The sequence below is a fragment of the Telopea speciosissima genome, chromosome 11 (assembly GCF_018873765.1).
Source record: "Telopea speciosissima isolate NSW1024214 ecotype Mountain lineage chromosome 11, Tspe_v1, whole genome shotgun sequence".
Classification (NCBI taxonomy): domain Eukaryota; kingdom Viridiplantae; phylum Streptophyta; class Magnoliopsida; order Proteales; family Proteaceae; genus Telopea; species Telopea speciosissima.
The window spans coordinates 19,319,788-19,332,621 of NC_057926.1; the positions used below are offsets into that span (position 1 = coordinate 19,319,788).

Consider the following 12,834-nt stretch of genomic DNA (forward strand, 5'->3'; position numbering starts at 1 on the left):
GCTAAAAAGGATAAGAAAGAGAAAATACATAATAAGATACTAGAAATAAGTCTAGTTCCTATACTACCCTTATTACATAACTTCTAACAACATTTCCTTCCCCCTCCCCATGATCAGGGCCAATCAGGGTCAGTCCGGCTCGACCCTGAGTGCGAGTCAGGGTTGGGTCAGGCCTGGGCCCAGCTAAGGGGATTCAGGGTTGGGCTAGGGTTCTATAAAGCCCGTCCCAATCCAACCGGTGCACAAGTGCACTGGAGAGGAGTGGGATCCCCTCTTCCTCTTATGCCTTCTTTTTTTTTTTTTTTTTTTTACCCATAACTAAGTAGGACCCACTACTGTTTGAGAAATGAATATTTTATGGATAATTTACACATACCACCCCTGAGGTATGTCGAAAGTATAATAATACCTCCCAGTTTCGGAAAATTATGCGTACCTCCCTGAGGTTCACAACCGTTAACACACGCACCCATTCCGTCAGTTTATGATTAACAGTGTTAAAATCAAGGGGTAAAGTGACAACAATGCCCCTTGAAAAACATAAAAAAAAAAAAACCTACAACTCATCTTCCCCAAAACGTTTAGGGTTTGAAAAAGGGGAAGATGAATTGGGCTAGAGAACAAGAAAAAAAGGGTAAAATCTAAGGGGCTGCTCAAGCCGAGGAGAGCCCTCCTTTTCTTTCTGTTTCTGATCCCGCACACATTACAGAGTGACTGAAAAACCAATAATCGAAATCAGATTGAGAAACGTAACCCAATATTTGAAAGAACCAAAGAATTGAAAAATAATGGGATTTTGTGATCACCTTAGGCCCAGCTGGACCGCCTCTCCACAAAGGGGTTTTCGCAGTCCCGCAATCAGTACAGCTCTTCTTAGGAACGTTCACCTGGCCCTCTTCCGATGAAACCCCATCTCTACATTTCACATTCATCTCCTCACACTCTGTTCCATATATCTGAACCCAGAGAGATAGAGAGAGAAATCAAAAAAAAAAAAAAAAACAAGATCAGTTTTATAAGGATATAAAGCAATGATAACGTAGGTCAGGTAAAATCCAGATAGAAAAATAAGAAAAACTCATGATTACTAACCTTCTCACTCGGATCCATCTCTTTCCTCATGATTCCCGAGAAGAAAGCCCAATTCATCTTACCCTTTTTCAAAGCCTAAACGATATGGGGAAGATGAGTTGGAGGGGTTTTTTTTCGAAGGGGCATTTTGTCATTTTACCCCTTAATCTTCATACCGGTAGTCATAAACTGACGGAATGGGTGCATGTAGTAACGTTTGTGAACCTCAGGGGGATATGCAAAATTTTCCAAAATTGTGGGGTATTAGTATATTTTCGACATACCTCAGGGGTGGTTTGTATAAATTACCCATATTTTATTTGGAAAAGAGAACGCTACTTGGTCACGTGTAGTGCGCAATCCCTATTCCCAGACACAGAGCTGTACGAAATGACCACGCCCACAGGGATTTCTACCTTTTCAAGGAGGCACAACAGTCATTTTAATCGACCTTGTGTCTGGGCATAGAGGCCACCTGTCCCATGCGACTAGGTAGCATTCTTTCTCCCATTTTATTTTGACATTTTTGTTTTTTTTTTTTTTTTTTAATTTTCATTCTCTTCTTCATCTTTTTCGTTTTCTTCTATCGTGTTTGAAGAAGAACCAGGGTTGCAAGGTTGGAAGCGAGTGGGGTTGCAGGGATGGAGCGACGGATATAGAGAAGATAGGAAAGGGCGTTGGGTAGATTACGTTTGAAAAAATAACAAATTGGTGAAAAGAGCAATATACAATATGCAATAGAACATTGAAGGATGAATTAGGCAGGAAAATTTAGACATTTTAATTTCTTTTATTAAAATCTCATCACTACATCCTAAATTAACATTTAAAATTACATTTCTGTCTTTTCACAACATAATCGCTGCCTTAGAATCTCATGACTACATTCTAAATTAACATTTAAAAATACATTTTTGTCATTTCACAACATAATCGCTGCCTTACGCGCCGGAAGCTCTCCTTGAAGTGGCTCTTTGTTGCTAGAGATGGTAGGGTTTTCATATGCTCACATTGAAGCCTCTTCCTCGATGAAAAATATAATAAAGGAATACATATCCGGATTTTAGTCAGCCATATCCATTAGACCAATTTTCTAATCGTTAGTCGTCTAGTCATATCTTTGCCAACTTTTAAATTTTATTTATTTTTGATAAATATCAATTTTTTCTTTTTTCTTTTTTTTTGTAAACGGAAAATTTATTTAAAAGGGGGCAGTTACAAGCCAAAACTTCATCAAAACAGAATTAATGACGCCAAGGAGTAAAGAGCGGTCAAAATGTCCTAAACCGCAGGGACAGGTCTTTCCAGATTAGAGTGTTGGAAATGCCATTAACACATCTAGAAACATGCACAAACGTACAAGCAACAGGAGGAGCCAACAATTGTACCATGTTCACATGCTAACTTTTAATTCACTCTATGTTTTGTTGTTATTTGGCGTACTTTTTTGTTTTACGTTGTTATGGTTCCAACAATTGTACCATAATGTTCACATGCTGGTTGCTATTTTTCTTGTTTGTTTTCTTTTCGGTAAGAATGCTGGTTGGTCCCTTAGTTAGTAAATACGTGTATTATATGTGTTTCCGAATTTTTAAACGTATAATACTCCCGTTTTCATATTTTCTTGTATTTTTTTATAAAAAAACATGTTTTTTAATCGATCGAGTATTATATTTGTATAATACGAGTATTATACTTGTATAATACATATATTATACATATTATACGCTTTTTTTTAAAAAAAAAAAAAAATACCCAAAAGATTAGAATTTAGGGAAACGATTTCACTTTCCCTTTCGTCCCTTTCGATTTGCGTTGAACATCCAACCATAGCAGGCAATAGTAGCCGCCCTCCATCTCCAATCATCCTCCCCATCTCCGTTCAACAAAGCGACACTTAAGTCTTGTACTCTCCTCTTATTTCTCTGGTCTTTGAACTTTGATGGTGGTAGTGAAGCAAATGAATCTGGTGTGATATTGGCGAGAACGGCTCAATCTCTATTCTATTTTATTCTTGTTTTTCTGTCTCTTGTAGCTAATGTGTACAGTGGAGATCCATATCTGGAACTCTCCCTCTTGTCTTGTGTTGGTTAATTCGTTGGAAGTGGGAACTCATCCCCCTTCACAAGAACACATCTGGTTAAAAATATATGGTTATCTCATTGTAGATAATAAGAAATGTAATGTTGGAAGAATGATTTAATGATAAGGTAATCAACTTACTCATCTCATTTTCAGACAATCTACATTCATTTCTTGTAGATTATTGATATTTTGGTATGTTAAATGATAATCTTAGAGATGTTATATAGCATATTATATTATTGTGTTTATTTTAGTTCATAAAATCATGACATTATTTTGTTTATTAGGTGATGAATGCATGTTATATAATGAATATATATTCGTGTTTTTAAAAGTATTATTGCCGTCTATGCCGTATTATACCTGTATTAAATGCGTACAATATTATTACCGTATACGTTTTATGAAGCCGGATTTTTGAAAAGTATTATTACCGTCTAGTCCGTTTAATTGCCGTACGTATCCGTTCCCATTCAATTGCCATTCCCGAACTTACTAACTAAGGTTGGTCCTAATTTACCTTAGTGATCCATCTCTTTCCCACCCTACCTTTTTTTGATGAGTCCCTTATCAAAGTAAAATATTTATTTCATAAGCAATAGTTGGCCCCACTTAGTTGTGCGTTAAAAATACAAAAGACAACAATGAAAAAAAAGGTTCAAGAAGAAGAGGTTACTGGTCTTACCCCTTTCACGTGTCAAATTTATAACGTTTTAGGAGCGTAACTAGTCTTTTGGGCCATGGAGATGATCTGGATTCGGGATTAGGGATTCGGAAGTTATGAACCCAATTTCGCCAACCCAAACATCAAACTGTGGCGGAAATTTATCTCATACTAATTGAGACGTATAAAACTGAAGTGTGCAATAAAGATAAACACGAAAAAGTAGGAAATACAAAGGCATATGATTTATGTGGTTTGGTACTATGATCTACATCCATGGGACAATAACACGGAGCTTACTTCACAAATACAAGAAATATTACAATATACACTTCTCACTTATAACACTGTATGTGGGATTCGCTCAACAAGAAATCTCACAGTCACAGTATAACCTTCACATTCTCTTACAAAATAACTATTACAGAAGGTAATACACACTGAATTCCTTGAGTGAAAAACCCAAACACAAGAACTCACTATACTCCAATAAGATATCCCGCTCTTTGTAGACATTGAATTTTGTCACTTACCAACGATGATGACAACAGGACACAGACAGACATTGGTATCTCTCTCAAGAAGGACTCTTACACCTACATCTAAGTCAAATCACCCTGAAATCCCTAAAAATTACTTGTAAGACCCTTTTATCAAATGCTGAAGAAGGTACTGTTCACCATCCCCGACCACGGCGATCCCGCTATGAAGAGTCAAAAGGGAGAAAAAAAACCCAGAAAAACCTTTGAAAGCCCATAAAAATCCCAAAATCGGAGTGCTGAGGGAATGCCGTAAGCGTGACTTCGCAGAAGATTTCCACGATGCCGCAGAAGATTTCCACGGCGCCACAGAAAGGCTTCCAGGACACCACGTAAAATAAACACGGCGCCATGAAAAAGTACAAACGTCAGCATGGTGATGTCACCCACTGCGCCATGGAGTTTTTTTCCACAGCACCGCGGAAGGCTTCCACGGTGCCGTGGAGGACCAACACAGCGACCCGCTTTATGGGTGCCCCCTATAAATAGTAGGATCCCCCTCCCCAAAAAGAGGAAGAAATAGAGTGAGGGAGAGGGTCCTAGCCCCATTTTCAACCCTTTTTTCCTCTTTGAAACCATTTTTGAGTGATTTTGAGTGTGGATTCTCCTAAGCCATGAGTAGATCCTTCAATTACCCTCCCCAGCTCATTTTTAGAGCATTCTTAGGCCCTTTTTCCCCAGTTTGTCTTTTTCAAGAGTAAGGAATTACTCTGGCAATGGCGATGGGTAGTTCCTTCGATTATCCCGCCTAAGAATTGATTCTACTAATTATCTCTCCCAACCGTTATTCTGTTTGTATACAAATAATGAGGATCCCTTATACAGCCGTTGTTTTACCTGAAGTCTAAGTAACGAAATCCATCTTATATAGTCCTTACTCTGTCCGACAAGAGAGAGGCAAGCCGATCATCCGTCTCCACCTAAGCCGTGGGACATCGCATATTTTGCATTTGGTACATTTTCATTCATTTCTTTTATTGCTTGACAGGTATTTGTCTCTTTCCTTCTTATTATTTTTGGAATAATGTAGATCATTAAAGTAGTTCACTTTAGTGTACATAGTAATTAACTTTTTCCTTTCTTTGTCATGTTTAGTGCATCATAACTTATTCTTGCAAGTTAGTATAAGACGTATTATTAAGGAAGAATTTTTTAAACCTTGCATCTAGTAGAAAAACCAGTTTAATCGGGCAAGATGGGGTGCTAATACCTTCCCACGCTCGTAACCTAAACACTTACCCATAATCTCTGACCAGACCATATGGAATCATGTAGTCCATTTTCGCTCACCCCGGATAAGGCTACACCCATTGGGTTCTAGGCCCTATTCCTAGGTGGCGGCTCCATTTTTCTGAAGCAAGATCCCAATCCCCCATTCTGATGTATCGAAATGATACGCCATAATCCACCAAAGGCAATTTTTGTCGTCATAAAGCCAAGGAAACCCCCATCCCAGGACCACAGTACTTACACTCTTGGTTTATGTTCTATTTCTCAACTCTTCTCCCTTCCTCCATATTTATAGGCGATTCCATGGATTGTTCACCACGTTTTAACAGTGCGCCGATCTCCCCATTTTCTTCAAAGTCAGGCGTGGTCGATATGGACTGTACCGACCTTCTCGATTTCTTTGAATTGTAATTTGCTGACACAAGAGACTAGGGAGAGAGTGAGTTGCATTTGTTTCCTTGTTCATTAGTTGCATTCAAATTGCATTGAATGCAATCTGTAGCCACCGAACCAAATGTCTAGGTGATGGTGAGGTAAGTCTTCATCCATTTTTTTATTTTACAATTCATGCTGACTCATGCTGCCAACAACATTTCTATCACATTCTCCCACTAGAAGACTAGTTTTTGAAAATAGTCTTCACTGCTCCGAATTGCTCAACCATCACCTCTCAGGTAACTACAAGCCCAAGAGAAGTTCTGCACCATATGAACTTCTCCCTCACAATAGACTTCATCAGAATATCTGCAACATTGTCATTGATGTGAATGTTCTGCAAAGAGATTACCCCATCTTCCACCATGTCACGAATAAAATGTTATTTTACACCAATGTGTTGAGTCTGAGAATTAAACATTAGATTTACAACCAAATGTAATGCATTGTGACTATCACAATGAACAATTATCACCTTCTGCTTGATTCTCAGTTCATTAAGCAATCTTCAACTAGATACCTTCTTTACATGCATTCGTAGTTGAGATGTAATCTGCCTCCGTAGTAGATAATGCCACCACAGACTGTAGCATGGAAATCCAACTAATTGCACCATTGGCTAATGAGAAACATCCAGTGGTAGATCTCCGTCTATCATGGTCTCCTGAAAATCTGCATCCACAAAACCAACCAATTGTAAATTTTGGCCACTATAACAAATAACCATGTCAGAAGCACCCTTCAAGTAATGAAGGATCCACTTCACAGCAGTCCAATGATCTCGACCTGGCTTTGCCATGTATTTACTAACTGCTCCCACTACTTATGCAATATCTGGTCTGGTGTACACCATGGCAAACATAAGGCTTCCTACTGCTGATGTACATGGTACTCGAGACATCTCTATATTCTCTGCTTCAATGCAAGGACTCTGATCTAAAGACAGTTTGCAGCCAATAGGAAGTGAGGTGTTAACTGGTTTAGTGTTCTGCAAATTAAAGCAACGTAGAATCTTTTCAATATAACTCTTCTGAGTTATCCAGATCTTCCTATTTTCACGGTCTCTAAGTTCAATCATCTAAAGAATATGATTTACGATACCCAAGTCTTTCATATCAAATTTCCTTCCTAAATAGCTTTTAGGTCTGCAATACCATCTGTATTGGTATCTGCAACCAGCATGTCATCAATATACAACAATGAAACCACCATTGCCATGATTGCGAGCATAGGAACAATGGTGTGCTTCACATCTCTTAAACCCCAAGCTCACAATAAAAGAATCAAATCACTTGTACCAGCATCTTAGCGCCTGCATCAAGCCATAAAGCGATTTGTTCAGCCGATAAACCAAATCCTTCGGGTTGAGTCATATAAATTTCTTCATTGAGATTCCCACGCAAAAAGATAGATTTAACATCCAACTGCTCAAGCTCTAAATCAAGCACAACTGTCATACTCAACACACTACAAATAGTCGTCAGACGAACAACTGCAAAAAATATTTCATTGAAATCAATACCTAACTTCTGTGTATAACCTTTCACTGCTAATCGGGATTTGTATCTTTCAACATTCCTATTAGTGTCTCTTTTCAACTTATAAACCCATCTCCAACCAATAGCTTTGCATCCCATTGGTAACTTGATAAGATCCCAAGTTTTGTTTTTGTGCAGAGCCTCCATTTCCTCTTCCATAGATGCTCTCCATTGAGGAGCGTCGTTGGACTCACAAGCCTCTTGATATGTACAAGGCTCATGCTCTTCAGTGATACATGCGTAAGCCATGATATAATCATTACGACAACTGGGAGGTTTCGAAGCTCTCTTAAGCTATCCATGGTCATCTTGAGTTTCAGTACCTGGTTCTTTTGTATGCTCTTCATCACGCCAATTACATGCCTGGTCTATATCTTGACTTGTACAATTACTTTTATTTTTATGAGATCAACTGCCTTTTGGGTCTTTGGGGTCCAGTGGGGAATGACCATCTCTGGCTTAGGTTTATTTTTGGGTTTCTTTCTGTATAAGGCGACCCATTATTGAAACCTGTGCTCGATGCCCAACTTGCCTGAACTTCTTGGCGGGTTTTCATGTTCTTTATTCATGGTTTGCAAATCCTTGTCCGTTGACTTGCTTGCCATGCCCATATTTGTACTTTGTCTTGTATGCTTGCACCGGTATGGAGGGATTTCTGTGTTTCTGCCCATTGCATCTCCCTTGACTAGGGTGTTATGGTAGTCCCGAGGTTGGATTTTGGTGAACTTTCACTTTTCTTTTGAATTTGGGTTCCACTTGAGAACAATCACCATTTGGATGTAGGTTCATTTTTTGGATTTCTAAATGCGCATGTAGATAACCCATTTTGGAATTGATACATATTATTTGTATTTTGATGCTTGCATTCTTGCCTAAACCATTGGGTTTTTTTTTTTGGTTTGATTCTGATTTTTGAGAGTTGCTTATGTCTTATTGTGCAAGATCCTGTGACCTACCATAAATATGGGTTACACAAGACTGCTCCTAGCTGGTATGGCAAGCTTTGTGGTGTTGTCCAATGACGAGTGGCGGCTGCAGGTTTCAAGGACTTGGCTCTCCTTCAGACCAGGCCCTTCGACAGGTCACTGGTCCAGGCTTTAGTGGAGAGGTGGTGGCCTACCACTCATACCTTCCATTTTTCATGTATTCAGCCTGTACTTTGGCAGTAATACAGTGATTGGTCGCCCTATAGCAAGTGGGAGTTCGTGGAGGTGGACTTGAAGAAGCAACTCGGCTCTTGCCCTCCAGAGTTGAAGGTAGGTATAGTGGTTCCATCACAAGTGGGATGGGAAGACTGTGACTGACTCCTCTAGCCGAGAGGAGATCAACCAGTAGACCAGGTGTTTCCTCTTGTATCTACTGGGGAACACGTTGTTCAGCAGCAACAGTATGAGGGTACGAATCTCCCTAGTGTGGTACCTTCACGATCTGTCAAGGGAGAAGACCTTTGACTGGGCAGGGGTGAGTTATTCCCATATGCTGAGGACTCTGGATTCATTGGTGATGCGACATACCCAATGCGTCGGGGGCACCTGGTTCATACTAGAGCTAATTCTTGTGCTGTTGCTTTCTTCTATTTGCTTTGATTTGATTTGTACCTATGTCTATACTGACATTCTCTTGCCTTGATTGTAATGTTTGTAATATGACCACCTGGGGGTCCCAGTGTCCGTAGTGAGGGAGATGCTGAATCGGCTCCTCCCTCAAGAGGTAATACATTCTCTTTGTCCTTTGTTTCTTTCCCCTTTTTTTTTTGCCTTGTACTTTATCCCTGGTACTAACCTCGATTGTGTTTGCATGGTAGGTGGTGTGGCAACCCTTTTCCACACTCGAGCTGGGAGTCCAAGACCTGCTGGAGGCTGCTAGGAGACTTGTGCTTCGGTGCATGGTTGTTGCTGGTTCTTTTGGGTACGCCTTGTACCTGGGCGATAGGGCCTATAGGTAATGGCCCGATGCCGATTTGGCGATGCAAGAGACTTGGGAGAGAGTGAGTGGCATTTGTTTCCTTGTTCATTAGATGCATTCACAATGCAATTTGTAGCCACCGAACCAAATGTCTAGGTGATGGTGAGGTAAGCCTTCATCCATTTATTATTTTTATTTAGGGTTGTAAGTTTGGTCCTGTCGGCGCTGGCCCGCCCTGAGCCCGAACAGGGCCTGGGCCAGATTTTTCAACTCTAAGTGCGGGTTAGGGTTTAATTTTTCAAGCCCAAAGTCAGGGTCGGGCGGGGCCAGGGTTGAGACCTTGGGCTGAGCCCGGCCCGGCCCAGCCCGACCTTGATTTTACCGCTTTAGGTTTCCACTTTCCATTTTCCTATTTCCCCTTTCGTTTAGGCTGTAATCTCTCTAACATTAAGCACCCTTAGGATTTATGACTATGTAGTTCAATTCCAAGATCATTACATGAAGACTAAGCATAGCTGAAAATAAATTAGTAGGAAAAACTAACATTTTAGCATGGAAAATAGGGTCAAGGTCAGGGTCAGGTTCAGGGCCAACTTGGCCCTGCCGGGCCCAATCAAGGCCAATCAGGGCCAACCTGGGCTGGGTTGGGCTTGGGTCGAGGTTTTTAGACCCTGAGTCAGGGTCAGGGCGGGCTTCAGCTTAGCTAAGGGGATTCAGGGTTTGGGTTAGGGTTTTAAAAAGCCTCCAACCTGGGCCTGTTGCAGCCCTATTTCTATTATTCATGCTGACTCATGGTGCCGACAACATTTCTACCATACAAAATTCCAGACAACATTTCTACAATACAAAATACCAAAATCTCTATCCTTTCTTTTTATCTCCGCAAAAACTTCTTTTCATCTCCGTTACAGGTGAGTTTCCTCAGCTGAAGCTGATCATTCTGTCCTGGGTTCTCATTGAAGCTCAATAATTGGACGACATTCTATTCTATTATTGTGTTTTGCCAAAGAGGCAGAGAATCTGACAATTTTAAGTTCCACAAGAAAAAAAATTATTAATTGATCTTTCTTGCTCTTGTGGGTGCAGTTAGCAAGATGATAATAGTGGTGAAGAAGTCGACTATGGTGCGCCCTGCGCAGTTTACACCACAGAGGGGGCTATGGAACTCCAGCCTCGATCTGCTGGTATCGAGAATGCATACTCCTAGCGTTTATTTCTACAGGACGAACGGTTCTTCAAACTTCTTCGACGCCAATGTCTTGAAGGAGGCATTGAGCAAGGCTCTTGTGCCGTTCTACCCCTTGGCAGGGAGGTTAAGGAGAGATGAGAATGGCCGTGAAGAGATCAACTGTAACGGTGAGGGTGTGTTGTTTGTCGAGGCTGAAACCAGTTCCGATATCGATAATTTTGGAGATTTGCCGGGGACAATGGAGCTCAAACGGCTTATTCCGGCGGTTGATTATTCAGGCGACCTCTCGTCCTATCCTCTCCTTGTGTTGCAGGTTTGAGTTTTAGTAAATCTTAATTAAACGCATTCTTTATTGAAAAAGTAGTAGAGTAGAGAAATTTTTTTTTTGGTAAAGAATTAACATCTATGGTGCGTTTCGTAAGGCCTCCAAACCCCTAACTGACATTGGCCACCCTGTTGCAGACCCTGCTACCTTCCACACCCCTTTACTGACCTGCATATCTTTGTCTCTATATACTGGGGACCACCATCCTTCCCCAATTGTAGAGTGTAGCGCACGGTGCTCTACAATCAGCCTTACTCTGCCCAAGTGCTTGCCCCTTACTAATAAAGGGCACATGGAGGGTCCCTTGGAAATAGCAAGGGAATCTTACTAATGGAACATATAGGAATAGTAAGACCTATTGTTTCTTTTGGTGCTCTTCATAAGCAAAAGGCATAAAAATATACAATCCAGATAGATAACTATCTATCACATACTTTTATCGCCCATTTGATCTAATCCTTACTGTCTCCCGACTTTCCCGGTACTTCCTTTGTTTATCAAAAAAAAAGTGGTACTTCTTTTTAAGAGTCTGTCACCCTCAAACCAACCATTTTCGTTAACAACCGATATCAACAAACTTCTTCTTTATAAAGACTAAAGATTGGTATCTAGGTAAGGGGTGTCGAAACCTAGCCCGAACTGTTAAGATCGATTGAAGCCGATCGAAAAACTTGGACCAGACCGAACCAAACCGAATAATGGATTGATTTTGGACTGGGTTATTGCAAGACCAGTTGAAAATCGGACCGCACCGGACCGACCGATAACAAACCGAAAATCGAACCAAATGAAACCGATAAAACAATCATTGAGTATAAGCTTATGAATAGGTGGATTGATTATCCATTGATATTAGTGAGCAATTTTCTGGTTGTAAGGGGAATTATTACAAATCAATGAGTATGAGGTTATGAAAAAAAAAAAAATTTGATTTGTAACCATGCTTCGTCCATTGAATTGTTTACTATACAAAATTAGTTGATTATCAAAAAATGATTTGATAGTAGGGTTCTTTTTGTGATTTCAATATTAATTATCTTCTTGTGACTATTCATTGATTTCATTTTTAATTATCTTCCCCTTACAATTAATGATAAATAACTATATGATTTGATGTTCTTCCCTATATAATTTATTCTTCTTTGTTTGGATTACAACATGAACATATCAAATCAATTTTCTTATTTTTGGTTTTATATATATATATTTTTTACTTGGGAAGGTGAATTGAAGTGTTTTTACCGAATCTTTCTTCACTACAAATTATGAATTTAAGATTTCATTGTGGCTCAAACTCGAAAGCAAACCAATCTAAACCAATATTAAAAAATCGAAATAAACCGAAACCGACCAAAACGAAGTTTCTTAACGGTTTGGTTTTGGTCTCACAATTCCGAGACCGTAATCCGATTCAGCCCAACTAAAACCAAGCCAACCCGACCGTTTGACACCCCTATATCTAGGCGATACTTTTGATATGATATGGACTCAAGTCACTCAAGTGTCACATGTGATATCATTAACGTCTTATCATAGAACTTATTGTTTTTGTTTTGTTTTTTTTGTGTGGCTCCAAGGAGCTTCACAATCCTCCCTAGTCGGTGCTCTCCACACTTTTTGGGTCCCCCATGCCCCATGGAGGGGTCAGATCTGTCCCCACCCGTCCCCATGTGGGTAGTTGATCCGGATTCATCTCCAATGGCTACCGAGTCTTCACTCCCCTCCACCACCACACCTACAGCTCCATTATCTCCCTCTATTGCCGTCTCACATCCTCCCAATCAAACTAACCCCAACCAATTTTTTGGTTTGGCAACAACAGGTGGCGCCATTCTTATTGTTAATGTATATGG

General features: G+C 40.1%; 1 pseudogene; it reads left to right on the plus strand.

The window, feature by feature from the left end:
- The first annotated feature begins 10,364 nt into the window (after positions 1-10,364).
- Positions 10,365-12,834, plus strand: part of LOC122646854 — a 43,898-nt pseudogene continuing 41,428 nt past the window's right edge.